Genomic DNA, 17,369 nt, shown 5'->3' on the forward strand with positions numbered 1-17,369 from the left:
CTTAACTGTGATTTTATTACCCGTGTAATGTTTTTGAAGGACCATTTTCCTAGTAATCCTGGCCAAGAGGGTGAGATGAAATAATATTTTTTATGCTACGTGTGAAACTGATTTAGTGATTTTCTTCCATTTCTGTGAGAGCCGTAATTGCAGTTTATAGGTCAGTGGAATAAATACTGCGGTTAAAACTGCTGACATCTAAAATTCTTTCTGATGTTAAGAAATACCTTAGGAAATATTTATTTTTTATATTCCCTTAGTTAATAAAGGTGTTACATAAGTATATAAAATAACAAAAAGAAGGGCTTTCTTCACTCTTCACTGTATTCCTTTTCATATTTAAAAACTCTAGGAAGTCTGTGACCTCTTGTCACTTTTCCCAAAGAAGGTATATTACATATAACAAAGACCAAGGTTTATGATCGGTAGAGATAAAGTGAGAGATAGTTTGTGGTCCTAGACAAGATTTAAGACCTTAGATGTTGTGGTGGGTTGACCTTGGCTGGATGCTGGGTGCCCAAGCTGCTCTATCATTCCCCTTCCCAGCTGGATGGGGAGAGAAAAGAAGGTGGAAAATGTCTCGTAGGTTGAGAAGCAGTTTACAAAAGTAAAAGTGAAAGCAGTTTACAAAAGTAAAAGTGAAAGTTTGCACCCTCACAAGCAGAGAAAATAAAAGTTTATTCTCTGTTTCCTGTGGAATACTCACAGCTTTTTACCGGCTAGTGCTCGTAGTTGAATGCCTTAGAAAGCCTCGGGCAGCCTAGAGAGGTAGCACAGGCAATCCAGCATTTCAGTAGCTCTAAAAGCAGCAAATAGTAGCTGCAAAGCTGATACCACCAGTAGAAGCAAAGAGGGAGAAATATAGTCTTTGGTTTGCCTAATTCCTGCAATTAGAAGCTTTCAAACAGAGACAGACACACAGACCTTCACAGAAGGGATGCAAGCCAAACAGCATGGGCCCCCTCTCGGGCCCTTTTATTGGGAGAAGGGGAAAGGGGAGCACTGGGGGCGGACCCAGGGTGACCGGCCAATCAGACACTGCTGAAGAGTTTGAGCTACATTTGGTTTTGCCCACACTTGGAACAAAGGAGCTCAGAGCGCATGGCAGAGGCAGGTCCTGGCTTGTCTTGGGGAGGGGGAAGGGAAGCTCGGAGCAGGCAGCAACAGTTTCCGATCAGCAAGAGATGTTCAGCCACTTCCAAGGAAGCAGGGCTTCAACTCCTGTAGTGGTTTCTCCGGAAGGCAAGCATTGTAAATAATAAATGCCCCCATCACTTCCTCCTCCTTTCCTTAGATTTTATATCTGAGCTTCCAAGGAGATTTTACGCATGTAGCTTGCTTGTTTGCAACATGTTTCACATTCATGAATGACCTCTTTGATAGCCTCCATGATCAGGTCTACCCCTCAGTCACAAGTCCACCTGTATGTTGCATCTCTTCCTAGATGTCCTGATATTTCATGGGCCCATGGGGCTATAAATAGCTCACCCTTCCGCTCCCAGTCTAAGTCCACCTGAGCTATTGCAATTTTGACAACAACCTGTTCATTGTTTTGATGTTTTTCAGTGACACTACTTCTGGGCATGTGGATATCAGAATTTGGGTACGTGAACATACCTTCAGAGTCAAGTTTTCTACCTGTGCAGTGATGTCCTGCCACAATGCAGCAGCCCAGAGAGGTCTACCCCTGCCTTGCCAATTGCTCTTCCATTGCTGCAACCACCCCCACAGGGCATTAGCCACCATCCAGGAGTCAGTGTAGAGATAGAGTACAGGCCAATTTGGTAATTTAGCAATCTATAGGGCTAGTTGGATGGCTTTCCCTTCAGCAGCCTCAAAGACTCATTGTGTGGGACTCCACACAACAGCTTTTCACCTCCAATGGTTTCCTATCACTCAGCAGGGTCCATCAGTAGGTAGAGTATAGCCTTTTTCACTTTCTGATAACTCGTTATTTGGTGGGGCTTCTTGAGCAAGAGTCACCTTCTCATGCAGTACTCCAAAATCTCTTCCTTCTAGTTAGTCCATAATCTCTTCCTGAGGAACTGGGTTTTCGAATTTGGGCTTGTTGTGTAATCAATGCTACCCAGTGTAGCGCTGGTTGCGATGTGTTGAGGGGATGTTTCCTTTGAACATCCAGTGTAGCACGGCAATCATGGCGCCAAGAGGAGACATGCTTCTGTCCCAACAACTTCTGAGGGAGCTCAGATCTCTTCATAGGATGCTAATATCTTTTTTTCAGTTGGAGTATAGAGGGTTTCTGACCCTGGCTACAATACCCTAGTAGTCAGCCTTGGATTTCTTCTGATATCCTTTGTCAGAGGCAAAAATAAACTAAAAACTTCTGGCCTTACTTACTTTGAGTTCTGGACTCAAAACCATCAGTGTTCTTGACCATGACTGAATTTCTTTATAGATCTCTACACTGTCTCTGAAGGTACAACCATGGTATATGAACTACAGAAAAATGTGCTGGCTTACTTTTCAACTCTATTGGTTCCTAACCTTTCATGAGCACTTAATTCCTCACATGGTAGGAAACAATCACACTGTAGAAGCCTGTGGACCATGAAGGGTAATTGGATAAGATCTTTTGAAAGATTTACAAGCCTGCCAAGGATTGTGCCAGCTTAAAACTGTTTGATTCAGTGTGAAAAGATCTGAACAATTCAGACCTAAAGGTTTAAAGAGAGACCTTTCCTGTGAGAGTGTAATTTAGAGCCTGTAATAAAAGTGTATTGAAAAACACCACAAGGAAGAAAACAGCCATAAATTTTAAAGCTTAATATTACATTACAGGACACTTTTCAGTGATGTATCCTCTTGTCTTGCAACATACCTCCTTTGCCTCAAACTGGTTTTAATTGTTTCTTCTAAGGGTTATGATGGTAGCTCATCCATAAAAGGGTAATAAGAAAGCCATTTGTGTAATACATCTGAGAATGTGGACTTGCTCTCTCTGTATAGGGAAACATACACGAAGTAAGACCAGGTCTTTGAACAGTATCACAAGTAAGAAATAAGGGGAAGACTCACAAAGAAAATTAGGCAATTTATGTGCAAAAGGTAGGTTCTCAAACTTCTTGTTTAGTATCTAGGCTACCTTGAATACCCAGTGGTATTGAATATGCACACAGCGGTAACATTCTCTGTGCCTATTCATTTCTATTCCTGTGCAGCTCACTGTGGGCTAGTGCAGTGCCCAAAACACTGTAGAAGACAGAAAGAGGATGCTTTCTCCATTCTTCTCACCTGCAAGGTCCAGCTGAGTCAGCCCATGGCTCAGATAAATGTGAAGTAAGGCGATTTCCTCCTCTGGTCTAGAGCACGAGTCCTATGAGGAGTGGCTGAGGGAGCTGGGGTCGCTTAGCCTGGAGAAAAGATGGCTCAGAAGGAACCGTATGGTTCTCTACAGCTACCTATTGAGGTGGGGGTCAGTGTCTTCTGCCAGGTAACAAGTGACAGGATGAGGAGATGGCCTCAAGCTGTGCTAGGGGAGGTTTAGATTGGACATTAGCAAAAATTTCTTCACTGAAAGGGTTGTTGAGTGTCGCTGTTGAGATGGACACGACATACACACACCAACAGCTGCAAGCAAAAAGCCCCCTTTAATACTAAACATTTTCTTTTATACAATTTCTTAGCATTTGTATTACATGTTCATTGGGTGTTAGCTTACTACAATACAATATTATTGGTTGCCTATAGCGTGCACACACTCTTGCTACGTATCAGCCAGTATCCTCCCTTCTGCAGCTGACACATCCTCTTTCTGTTGTTTTTGCTTCTTGCTTCTGTTGATGTTGCAGTTCTCAAGGGTACAAACTGATTGTGTCAAGGTCAATGCCTGTGAGGCCTTCAGGCCAGCTGTTGGTTCCCACATGTCTCTTTCCCACAGTCCTTCTCTACTAACTGAAGTAATAGGCCTGAACCATGATTTTACAAAGGCAACAAGGCCTTCATTTTATAAGGCTTTACCTATATGCAACAGTTGAGCGTTGGAACAGGCTGTCTAGGGATGTGGTGGAGTCACAATCCCTGGAAGTATTCAAAAGATATGTAGATGTGGCACTTAGGGATGTGGATTAGTGGTGGACTTAAAAGTGATCAGTTAATTTTGGACTTCATGGTCTTAGAGGCCATTTCTGAACTCAGTTGTTCAGTGGTTCTGTTTCATGACTCAAAGGTTCCTGGTGGTAGAGCAGTAACAAATCATGCAAAAGTTTCACTCAAAATTCTTACATGGCACATAAGCATCAAGCCCTGAAAAGAGGCATTTTACTTATATTTGATTACAAAAACTTTACAAATAAAATAAATTTAAAACCTTTGCAACAGAGCTGTATTACACACAATGAGAAATACAATATAAATTGTCTCTGGAATTACTTGGAAATATGGTTGTGTAAACTGTTATAAGCATATCTGTATAGTAAAGATCTCTGCATTTCCACCAGTTCTTTATATACTATTTGAATAGTTTAAAAAGCAAATCACACATAGTTGTCATCAGTTTTAATGAAGGGGACTAATTCTCTCTTTCTTTTGAGACATTGTGATTAAGTCGCTCCTGGACTTAAAGTGTATGTATAGGGCCACTGTCTCTGAGGGTCATGTGCACTGCTTTGCAGTGCCCACACACACAATACCATTGCTTTCAGTGAAGTCTTTCAACTTTTCTTCCACAGTTTTCTTACTGACCTTCAGATAAGCTTTCCTGTCTTCCCCCATACTTTCTGATTGCAGGCCTATCAGGTTTATTATTCTTGTGTTCTAACTTTATGGTTTGTGCCCATGAGCAGAGATTTTTGGAGGCATGTGACATGAATATAGGAACGAGTAATAACTTTATTCAGACTCAAAATTACTGAATTTTAAACTAAGATTTGCCCTTAGGCTCCTGTTTGAATTGCAGTGGTGTGAATAACATGCCTCTAGGACAGCCAAGAACAATCTCTGTGTGGATACTGGAGGGGAGTGTATCCAGACATAATCACAGCATGAACCTGCAGCACCAGCTGAGGAGGTATTCTTGTGAGGGAAAGATCAAAGGGCAACTATGAGATAAAGGGAAAATCTCTGGGGCACTTCCAAATTGTAAAAAAAGCATCAGAGACTCCACCACAAACAAGAGCTAGAGAAGCACAGGGAGAGAGACAGTGAATCTGCTTGAAGAGGATAGACTAAAATAATATGTTTGAAAATTTAGAGTTTGAGGTAAGGGGATGGGAATTTCACAGAGTACCTAATTTGCTGTTGGCTGAGGGGTTTGGGGTTTTTTTGCCTGGTTGGTTGGTTTTTTGGGGGCATGTGTTTGGTTTTGTTTCCTCCAATGAAACTGAGAAGGATGGACTTCATTCTGGCCAGATGTATGCAGATGTATACTTTAATTCCATTGAAAGCACTACAGTTCCAGAGGTGCCAAAATACAGGAAAGCAGATTGGAATCTGAACACAGGGTTAAAAATTTGGAGTTTATTTTTTTCCTGAAGTACATATATCTTCTATCTATATATCTACCTATAAATTCATAGGCATAATTTTCTAAACTAACTGTAGCTTGGTAAGTATGAAGGAAATTAGGATTAGCTCCATAACAGTTCAGATCACCTTCCTGTTTTCACATTCTGACAAAATTTAGACAAAATGGCATGTGGTAAAGATGACAGCTGAGCATAATTTTTTTGATATTTCATTTTCTGTGGATAAGCCTTCAGAGTGAAAGATTACCACAGACAAATTAGAGAAACACTGTCATGAAAATAATTAGAGTTTGACATCTTGCAGGTACTCTGTGACATGATGATTGCTGCTTTAGGAATATTTCAATGTGCAATTAAATTGCATCTCTTACCAACAGACTATAAATCATTATCTGTAGTTCAGTGGGGTATCTTCAGACCATACATTTTAGAGGATTTATTGTAGTTTATCATATTGTGTACCTTTAGGGAGTCTTAATCTTTAAATAATTGCAGTAATAGTTGGGAGGAGACCTGCATTAGATGTGCTCAATGAATGAGGTTATTTACACTCCAAAGAAATTCTGTTGCACTGTTTTCACAACATTTAGGTAAATTTGTGGTGACAAAAATACATTCTATACAATATTATGCAAGATAGTATTTATTTATCTATCATCTTTGCTTTCTTAATCATCTTTTTATCACCTTTGCTTTCTTAGACATTTCTCTATGGTTAAGTAAATTATGTATTAGGGCATCAAAGTTAAACATTTTATGCTCCATGAATCACAAAAATAGATTAATGTCATGCAAGCATGCATCTGCTCTTCCAAATGGAAGATTTCCTTATAAACACTATTTACCCTTATGCTCCCTTTGCACTATCATGCTCTGCTCTATCCCATTTTAAACAATATAGAGAAAATCTATCTTTGAATGCAGACCTCATCTAATCATTGTCTTTTCAAAATTATGTTGAATGTTACCACTAGACTCAATTATCTATGGAGAATTGTAGACAGTGAAAAACCCCATTGAGAACATAATGAGGAGAAGTGCTAAGGCTGCTCTAAAAGCAAACATGGCAGTTGAAAAAGTGGAGGAGGCAGCAGAGTGACTGTTTGACAACCAATTTCTCTGCAGTCTCAGTGTTGTGCATAAAAGAGATTGGGGTAGGAAGGCCTGAGTCATGCCTACCATGTTGAACAACTGTGGTAGACTGACCTTGGATAAGGGCTACACTCCCACCCAGAAACTCCTGTGCTTTCTTCAGTGGGGCAATGGAAGAAAATGGGACAAGAAAGCTCATGGGTCGAAGGTAAAGACAGGGAGAACATTTGCCAATGACTATTGTGGGCAAAATTTATTTACTTCTCATTAGATTAGATTCAGGGAGTGAGAAACAAAGACAAACATTAAACCAACAGTTTTCCTCCACTCTGTCTTCCCAAGCTCAACTTCATCCCAAACTTCTCCCTTTCTTCCAGAGAAGATCAGGAGGGCTGGCAAATGGGGGTTGTGGTGCTCCTTCTCCTTCATCACACTTTCCTCGGTTCCTGTAAGGGCTCTCCTCATGGTCTATAGCTTCCTTCAGGGATATCCATCCACCTGCTCCAGAATGAGATCCTCAGCTGGCTGCAGAGAATTACCTGCTCCAGCAAGGGTCCTTCATGGGCTGCAGGGGAGTTTCTGCTCCTGTGCCTGCAGGACCTCCTCCTTCTTCTGTGTTTTTTCCCTTTCTTAAATATGTCATCACAGAGGCACCACAGGCTTGGCTGATGAGCTCAACAGTGTCGTGTGGGGGGTCCATTTTGCAGCCAGCTGTTCTGGCATTGGTCAGTCCCTGCTCCCATTTCAGAGAGGCCAACCCTGTGGCCCCCCACTGCCAAAACCTTGACATCTACACATAAAATAACTACATATGCACTCTCTGTTCCCTTTTCTTGGATAAAAACCTGGCAAATACCTCAGAATTCTGCAGAAGAGGTAAAAATCAGATGATACTGGCTATAATATTTGTAAATAAGAAACTTCTTAGAGTTTTGTTATAGGGATGATCTGGGACTTTTATTAGATTTTCTTCTCTTTATTTCTAGTTGAAGTGCAACTGTAAGCAATCCAATAGGGTCCCCTGTTGAGCAGAAAACAACTGAAAGAGCACAGAGAAGGCAAGAAACACTAAAAGATTCAGAGGATGAACTTAATTTAGGACTAGTGGGCAGAGAGCAGCTTGCTAAGCAAAAAAAGTGATTGTTCACATTTTACTCATTTTTGGATTTTTTTTAATAGGCAAAAAACCCACACATGGATAAATAGAACAAGTCAAGTGAGGTTTTCATGCCATACCCTTGGAAACCAGTCAGCCTGCATCCATAACAGGGATACCAGACCTCATGGCTGCAGGATACATGGCCTGGCACTTAACTGTTTTTCTGTTCTTTCATACCTCCAGCACACTGATCTAATTTCTCATCTTCCGTCTGTGGCAACATCTGACCTAACAGGCATTTGACGCAGGATAATAATTTTAACAGTGTAGGAATCCAAAAGTTGGGATGGGGAAATCAGTCGTTGCCCAGGATCAAGAGGAATATGTTTGTATTTTTGGGAAAAATATAGCAAAGCCATTTAAAGCTAGATAGTTTGGTGATTCTGGGTAGTCACTTCTTTGGTTCAGCTGTCATTAATTGACCACGAAGACCAGATGCTGATATATATATATATAGATGAGCTATCAATCTCAAAGCCCTCTAAAAATGTCCTCTAAAGACAGTTGAGGAACATAAGGAAACATTGCCAGATAAAATACTGATTTCTTCAGATGAAGCAGAAAGAAGCACCTTAGGAAATTATAAGAATAAAGGGATTTGAATGCTTTGCTATCACTCTAATCATACTTCCTAGACTTCTTTTAGGACTTCCACGTTTGTACTTAAAATTTTAGCCTTGTTGTCACTAATTTATTTTTTCTTTTATTTTTTTTTTGTCTTAACAATTGTTCCTGACATTGCAATGTTATTGGATTTTCTAGCTCTGTCAAAGAAAATAATATATTCACTCACAGTCATATGTGTGCCATTACAGATCTACACTCTGATGACTGCTCATCTTAAGAAAACACAGAGAGCCCTGTATTTAGCCATTTCCCAAAGACTGATCTTTTTCTTGTTCATTTCCTGAAGACTCTACTAACTGAAAAATGTGCTTATTAAATACTCTCTCTTGGGCTATGACTTTCTTAGTAATTATTAATGCTACACAAAAGCACAGAACAGGAATTACAGTCATGACTGGGGAATGGTTTTAAAATGTACATTTGACTTGTATATTTCAAAATGTGGAGATTGCATTATAGTCTCTCCTTCTGCACAGCCTCTAACTATAGCACATTTAAGTAGAAGTTTCTTTTCTAATTTTCCTACTTTCAGCTGTTATTCAACTAATGAGTTTCAGACACTTGCTATTTCCATTTATTTTCTTCATGTATTTGCGCCCATTATTTTCCCTTATGGCCTGCAGAATTCTTTCATCTTAACAAAAGTAAGTCTGCAGCTGCAAGATTGTACTACCTCTGCAGATGTATGGATTACTCTCAATATTGATGTGTTTTGCCTCACTCACTTTTTCACAATTATGGGAGATTCACAACTAGGAGTTCTATATATTCAGCCAGACCTTTATTTCTGTCTTACCTGTGGCTCCTGGTTATATGCCTTTCTTCCAGTTAAATCATTATAACTTCCTGTAAGTACTGTTCTAATTCAGCAGGTTTCTAATTGTGAATTTTGTTACATTTGCATTTGATGAGGGAAGACACTTTACAGTTAGTCTTTCTATTAGCTAATGGTCGCTAAAGTATTCTCTAGGCAGAAACAAAAATAGTTAGGAGTAGACAATGATGATATGGCCTTTTAGGACATCCTTGTTATTCTGCAGCATGAAGTGTGACACAGTGTACAGAGGGCAGGTGTAAGGCAAATGTGAGTTCAGTGACAGTACAGGGTTATTCTGAGATGATTATAAAAACCTGACATCAACGAGGCTGGCATCACACCCAAAGAGGATGGGTTTATAAAGTTACAGCTAATACAGACTTCAGGACTGGAGCTGACCCACCTCTTCTCTGAAAACTGAGAAGAATAACTGCAGATCTGCTCAGAGCTCAGGCAGCACTGCCTCAGCGAAGTGTTGTGTGTGGATAGGTTATCACCTGCCACAGTGGATATATCTGTGGATTTACTGATGACATTGTGATGTGACTGTTCCCTGGCCCTCTGCTCCCTAGAGTCTGTAAAGCAATGGCTCTTTAAGATACACTAAGGACTTCTTGCTGTTTTGGATTTCTGGTGAACGTGTCTGGATATATTTTGGGCTTGTACAGGGTTTGACTCACGGCATCTGAGAGTATTCTTACTGAAGGAAAGAAAAGCTGCGATCAAAACAATTCTGACCTCTGTGCCATACATGATGTCTCAAATGTATCCTGATAAGAAGAATCCTAGAAATAATAAATTCCAAGGCCAGCTAGCCTGACCTTGCAAAGAGCAGGCCATAAGATTTTATTCTGCAGCTCTTTCAAAAACTGTAAAATTACATTGGTGCTGAACTCTTATGTGAAAGTTTAAATCTTTTGAATTCACTGTCACAATTATGCATTTTCCAGGTGAAGTTAACACCACTGACAGGGAAGGAGAGGAACTTAGACCACTGGATGCGATAGGGCTAAGGTAGGAGTGGGGAATAACTTTACTGTAGCACAATGTGAAGAGTAGCAAAGCAAAAGACTGTCATTATGCTGGTATCTGATTTTACATTCTTTTTTTTTGTTTGTTTCTACCTAGCACTCATTGTATGTAATTTAAAATTTTTGACTGCTGTCCTGAACAGGTCAGTTGCTTTGTTGGAGCTACTATTCTCAAATGCTTTATTTTGTAAAATTGAAAGGCTTACACTTTCTTTCTCTTTCTTTTTTAGCATATCAATCCTGTTGCCTCATCCTGTACTAAATAATATGCATAAATGGATTCCGAACCAGTAGAAAAACATGAATACATAGAGTGCTTGCTTTTCTTAAATATGAAAAATGTCCAGGTTTATTTAATGGGCAGCTCACTTCTCAGTACAGGCCAAAAGCAAGCAGGAATAAGATATGAATACGTTAAACCATGTAGGAGACAGGCATGACTGAGAAGTAAACTAAATTGTAGGCAAAGAGACTTTGAATCTTCTAAGGTTTTGCACTATCCACTTTCAAGACCTTAAAATTAAAACTGTAGAAAGCATAAATCAAGTTTCGAAGTACTTTTCTCAAAACGAGTTCTCCTTCATTGAACACATTTGGTAAATTCCTTTTTCATTGGTGAACAGAGAGGCATACACAAACTGTTTTTTAATTGAGTCTACTTAATTAAGATTTTAATCCTAATGTTATATAACAATAATACAGGTAATTTATCAGCTACTATTGCAAACTTGATTATATTCTTAACTGTCTCAATCAACATAATTTCAGGAAATTGGAAAGGAGTCACAAGCCAATTAAAAATGCATGTTGTTCTTATTATACTGCTGAATGAAAAATCTGTTGGCCTGAAGGTCAAGTTTCCCTTTGTGACTGTTTTCCACAGAAATTTTTTTCATTTCTTATTGTCTTCTCTTTGGTTATCTCTAAATCCAAGAGGTTGTGCACTTGTAGTTACACTTCCACAACTGTAAATACTTAAACACCTTATGCTATTGAAGTACAAAATTAATAAATGAAATTTGTGATTTATGACTTTGTTACTGATGACAGTTTGGGAGTATTTTAGATCTGCCTCAGTTTTATTGCAAACTTCTGCCCTATTAATATAACTAAGTAGGTCACAGTGCATGCACGTGCAGAGGCATACCTATCCTTTTTAATCTCCCTTCAGTATTCTTTTAATTTTTACTTGTTAGCATGAAAATGAAGGCTATAATCAGAATTTTTTTTATATTTCCTATGAGGAAGAAAAAAAGTGCACTACTGGTACAATTGACATACATCTCTTAAAGTAAAAGAAGTAAAAGTATGAAGCAGGAGGAGTAAGCAAAACTACATTTGTAGTTCCACTGCTATAAAATTGGTCTAATTCTGTGCCTTTGAGAGAACACAGCTTCTTTATATTTCTTTGAAATCACTGAAGAACATTTTAAAGAAAAATAGTTTTCCTTTATAGTTTACTTACTGGAGACATTTACTTCTCATATATTATCTTGCATAATAGGATTACCAGTTGCAGCTCTCTACTTTCAGAATTTGGCATCATAAAGAATAACTAAATGGAGCAGAAAGTCTAAACCTCTTCAATAGAGCAAATCAGCTTTAATACTCAGTTCTCTTTCCAATGAAATTCATTATGCAAGTGCTTCACAGGAAAAAGAAAAAAGACGTGGGTATTCTCATGCCTCCTCTCCTGGATTCTATGAGTAAATTCTCTCTTTCTGTCCTACTGCTGCAACTACCTTGTTTTTAGTTCTAGACCCCAATATATCTTTGTCTTCAGAACACATCAAATCTGCAGTTAGAAGTAAGGTTTTTTTTCTCGCTCTTACCATATTTCTCCTTGCCATCTCTTCCAATATTTGACTCTCTTTTTAGCTAGGCGTCTACATCCTTATTAGAGCTAAATATATGCTCTTCCAAAAACTAAAGATAGAAACCTGTATTTGATAAAGACACTGAGATGCTTTATTTTTATAAATTTCTGCCTACCTGGTAACATTACTATGGAAAGATATAAAGGAGCTCAGATCAAGAAGCAGTATAGTGACATTGCTGCAACAGTTTGGGCAGGGCAAGCAACACTGTGTTGTGTAAATCCAAATAGTGAAAAACTTACCCATAGTATTTCCAGTGCTCGGTGTAGTTAGTCATGGAAATGTGTTGAATTGCTGCAAGCAGTTATCTGCCATTGGAAGGGTCAGAGATACACGTGTCTGTAAGCATGCATAGGGAAAATCACATTCTGAGCATGATTTTAGCAGGGGTCATTATATTGAGAAGGAGGATGTATGAGTTAATCAACAGAAAATATTAAAGAGGAGAACAGTTTCCTCGGGCTTTTCCACAATGAAGCAGCACAATGGGATTCAAGATGGCCAAGTTTGAAGTTCAGAAAATGGCTTTTAAGCCTTTATTTTGACTGATTTGGAGTAGGTTCTGGAATTCCAACTCCAGCCTTCTAAAACTGCAGTCTATTTGCCAGGCAATGGGGTTTTTTGAGGAATCTTATTCCTACTGCAGCTTCTTGGATGAATTTATTCCACTTCATACAAAATATGTGGTATCTGGGGAATATGATTTAAACTCATCTGTGTTTCAGCTGATCTTTGTCCCCTCAAGGGCAGACTCCAAGACTGAAAAATCGGGTTTTTTTCCTTTTGTTTTTCTTCTTGTATGAATTTCCCCCCACTACTTTCAGAAAGGAATTTCTGCCTTAAAATATGTTGTATTTGTAGGCTGAGGGTGTTCTACATCTCCTCAGGTTTAGCTGAGAATTAACCCTCTGAATGCTATCATAGGATGATATAGTCCCAGCTGTCTTCCCTGGCTGCATTTTGGTGGAAGCTCAGTGCAATGGAAAGGGTCTCACTGTCTGTTCTCAGAGATTATTGAGTCAAAAATTGACCCCTGGCCTTTCAAGATGGGTAATGCTGATCTATGTTGCAGATTCATCTTTAGGGGAGTGAATTGGGATGGTACAAAACATGTTCAGGGAGTAAATGCAGGAGCAGTTTCTATGCTCAAGGGCTCAGTGTTTGAGCTGGCTCCCTCATCCTTGTGTGCTACGTAGCACAGATGTCCCTTCAGTGCCTCTCTCTTCGTGCCTCCCAGCTGCTTGAGGAAGAGCAGGTAGGATGGTGTGTTGTTTGTAACTCCCTGTAGGACACAGCTGTGAAATACTCTTGATGGCCCTGAACAGGATGTTGCCTGGGGATTTGTGGGCATGTCTGGAAACAGAGGCTCTGCTGCCAGCCTACCTGCTTTGCAGAAGCTGTTTGCATAAGTAATGCAGGAGCCCTGAGGATGCCTGGCAGCTGAGGCAGGCTCCTGAGGACCTACTTTTCAGACCTAGGCAACTACTGACATAAATGTCACTTAGGTGGTTTTATGAGCCCCAGAAAACATTTCAAGTTATTGAGGTCTGAGACTGGTAAGGTTTTCAAAGAATCTTAAATGGCATTTAAGCCAATATTAGGAAATACCAAGAGCTGCCAAAATATTTTGAATATAAACTACCTTGGATTTTTTTAAAAATGTCAAGTTAATGTGAATTGTTATTAGCAACGAAGAAATAATTTTATGACCCTATTGTAAATCACACATATTTGTTTCTTCTCTGTAAGAGCAAAAACTCAGGAAAAAAATGTTTTTCTGCTTCACACACAACTCTGAGGCTGAAGTGGGTACAAGGTATCCATTTGAGTCTAATTACCCAACTCAGTTGAGCACAGCCAGTCCAACAAAAACCCAGCTGTAGTTTTTAATTGCCTTAAATGAGCTCCTAAATAACTGTGCAGAGTTAAACCACAGCACAGAGAGCACAATATAAGTGCATAGAAACTCTGAACACCCAGGGCTCTAGAGTGCTCAGAAGTGCTCAATTAAAGTTTCCTTGATTATTCAATATAACAGAAGTGTGCAAATTAAAGGCTTTCATGCTACAGCAGGCTACGACCTCATTCTCAAGTTTCAATATTGCAATGTAACTTAATTAAGATATTCCCCACACAAAGCATAACCCTAGAGGTAAGTTTTGTTCCAAATACCTCTTATAGGTGTCTCTCCTGCTGTTAAGTGAATGGGTCATGGTGAAGAAAAATAAATATTGTTCTGGCATAGACTCACTTTTTTTGTATTCACGGAGAACAGTGAAAGGAACAGTATGAAATCATTAAAACATTTAACTCACCATGCTGAAATACAGTTGCTAAAAGGCCTCATTCTCATTGCATTCAGACTGTAAAGTGCCTTAAGATAGTTCGGGAAGAACCCACACTAGTACGTGGTTTTGTTATAGATACTCATTTGAATAGGAACAAATTGTACGGAAACTTGCAAGTGTAAAATTTTTGGCCCGTTTAGGTCAGTGGTACAAAACCAGTAAAATCAATACTCAGTAGAAAGAACAGCTTCATCTCAGGATGTTTGTTGGTTCATATGGTATCATGAAATGTGGGGGGTTTTTAATAACTGTGAAGCACATTAAAGTCACCGCACGAAAGGCCTTTTAAATTCAATGAGGTATTAATTATATGGACAGAATGCCAAACACATGGGAAATGGTCATGTAAATATGCTGGGTTTGTCCTTTATATTTAGTTTAGAACCACTAAAATGTATTAATGACTCTTTTTAAATTGCCCTATTAAAATGGAAATCTTAGACAACAGATTAATTTAATCTCAGTGCCAAGTTACTTTTCACACCAAAAATCTCTTTATGCAGTTGAAACAATTTGTGCCCTTCTAAATGTTTAAATTAAGTGCCAAATTACACTGCTGATAATGATGTAAACAGTATACTGTTGCTTTGCTTTGAACAGGTTTTTTCTCCAAATAATTATTAGTGAATTCAATTACTGAAAGCAAAAATACATCTAAATTTTATTATGCAGTTTGTTTCTCAGCAGACTGAGAAAGCCATGTCACTTTATAGTTTTTCAGTTATTAGACAAATTTTTCTGTTACTTTATATTATTCACACTTTTCTTTGACATTTCCCTGTCTTCCATTATCTTATAATTGTCTTTTATCTGCTGTTCAAAAGGCAGCATTAGAAGCTGATGGTTTGATACCATTCTTTGACTGCACATCAGTTGGTTCTGTTTTTTTCAGAATGGACCTTTCAATCCCATTTCAGGAAATTAAAAAACAAGAGTTCAACACTGACACAAAAATAATTTCCCTTCTCCCAATATTTTCTTCATGTGGTATATAAGACTTAATCATCCCCGAGGCATCTAAAAGCTATGCTTTGTAATCTCTGAATTTTAGGCAAATACAAACTGTTTTAGGTCTTAGTAACAACAATTTAGCTTAAATACAGTTCATCAGGCTGACTCAATATGGGTATTTTACTTCTGAACATGTATGTTTATTATATTTTCTAAAAAGATTAGTATTTTTTCCTGCAAATTAGTTCATGTACAATAACTTCCAACTGCATAAAAATAAATAAATGACAGATTGAGATACAGTTTTCTCATAATTCTTTTAAATTTGTGAACAACGTTGTGAACATTGTGAAAATTATGTACTTTTGGCAATGCCAGCTCATAGCAAACTCAATAAATGGTTGTTACGGTCCCACCTGGAACACTTTGGAGCAACCAATAGACTCAACAGCTGATGTCTGTACTTTCTCACTTAATATTTGGGTGTTAGATCATGTTATCACAGAACAGCACAGGCCTTTTCTCAGTCTGTGCAGTCCTGGCAGTCAGTTCACGTGCTTTTTAAAAGCCGACTAGGCAGTGACACTGAAGGCGGAGGAGAATTAGATTAGGAAAAGGGGAGAAATAAAGGAGATAAATTTGCATCAGGTACAGATGAGTTTGAGGTAAATATTTTATTTCATGTGTATTTTTCATAATTATATTTCACATATTTTTTAAAGTGGGTTTTGACTTATCTCTGTGATCTATAATGCATTATATACAGTATAACTTCCAGATATAGGCATAAATCTACAGAATTGGGAAATCTTTCTCTTCAGCTTGCTGTCAGATCCTTTGGTGGTAGGGTAGTCAAGCAAGAATATAAAAATGATATATGTGTGTAAAATGACATTTACAAAAATAAAAAGTTAAATCTAAAAAAAATCTAACCTTATATCTGTTGTATGTTTGTATGTATATAATGCTAGCATTGGTCATTAGACAATCTCTCTCAAGCTACCCAGACAAAAATGTGAATCATCCTTATGAATTTAGTGTTATGAAATGCTAGAGTGCAAATATAATTCTTCTTAATATTTCACCAATTTGGAAAATAAATAATGTAAAATACCTGGTCATTAAAATGTCTTCTGGAAAGAGACTAATATGAACTGAGATATTGTATCATTAGGACTTGCTAGGATCAGAAAGATTGAGGGAGGAAAGCACATTCATTACGTCAACAGATGATTCTCCAGAAGAATTTTTGGTTTGTTTTCTCCACCATCTGATGGGTTTTTTAGAAATTGTAGTTGAGAAACATTATTTATGTTCAGTAAGTCTAGCAAATAACTATGCAATAGCCACCTAACTGATGTGTAAAACCAGTGCACAATTATTTTTATTGTTCAATTTTATAGTATTATGAAACTGGTAATGAAAGTATTATCACTAGCTTCCATTTTTTTAACGAGTTAACAGTAGTGCAATATTTTCAGGGAAGCAAGTGAAAATCAAACATTCTTTGTTAAAATAGAATTAATATGGAAGTACTATTGAGGAACATCTGTTCTCTTACCATTTTCAGCTGCCCCAGTTACAATGATCATCCTTTTTAATTGCTAAACACCTGTCTTTTATTGTATTTGATGGCAATTCTAAATTTCATTTAATTTCCAGTCTTTTATTATCTGATTTTGAAAATGTTTTACTTCTATAATGCCCATTTACATGGTTTATTACCTTAATTCTTCTACTTAGTCTTGAGAACCCTAAAAATGATTATGAGATTAATTGTACAGGGAAGTAATATTTCTCCCTTTTAGTATGAACCAGATACCTGCTCTCCAGTCTCTCTGGGAAAAAGAAAAAAGAAAAAAGAAAAAAGAAAAAAGAAAAAAGAAAAGAAGAGAAAAGGGAAGAGGGAAAAGAAAAGAGGAAAGAGAAAAGAGAAAAGAGAAAAGAGAAAAGGAAAGGAAAGGAAAGGAAAGGAAAGGAAAGG

General features: G+C 38.1%; 1 long non-coding RNA gene across 1 annotated transcript in view; it reads left to right on the plus strand.

Annotated features, from left to right (window-relative positions):
• Nucleotides 1-5,058: 5,058 nt before the first annotated feature.
• The window catches only part of LOC108446311, a 28,303-nt gene continuing 15,992 nt past the window's right edge, over nucleotides 5,059-17,369 (plus strand). Inside the window, exons 1-2 of the long non-coding RNA XR_001861464.1 lie at nucleotides 5,059-5,217; nucleotides 10,129-10,192. This is a non-coding gene — a long non-coding RNA (uncharacterized LOC108446311). The remainder of the gene's footprint in view (nucleotides 5,218-10,128; nucleotides 10,193-17,369) is intronic.

This window comes from Corvus brachyrhynchos, unplaced genomic scaffold, assembly GCF_000691975.1.
Source record: "Corvus brachyrhynchos isolate BGI_N302 unplaced genomic scaffold, ASM69197v1 scaffold12, whole genome shotgun sequence".
Classification (NCBI taxonomy): domain Eukaryota; kingdom Metazoa; phylum Chordata; class Aves; order Passeriformes; family Corvidae; genus Corvus; species Corvus brachyrhynchos.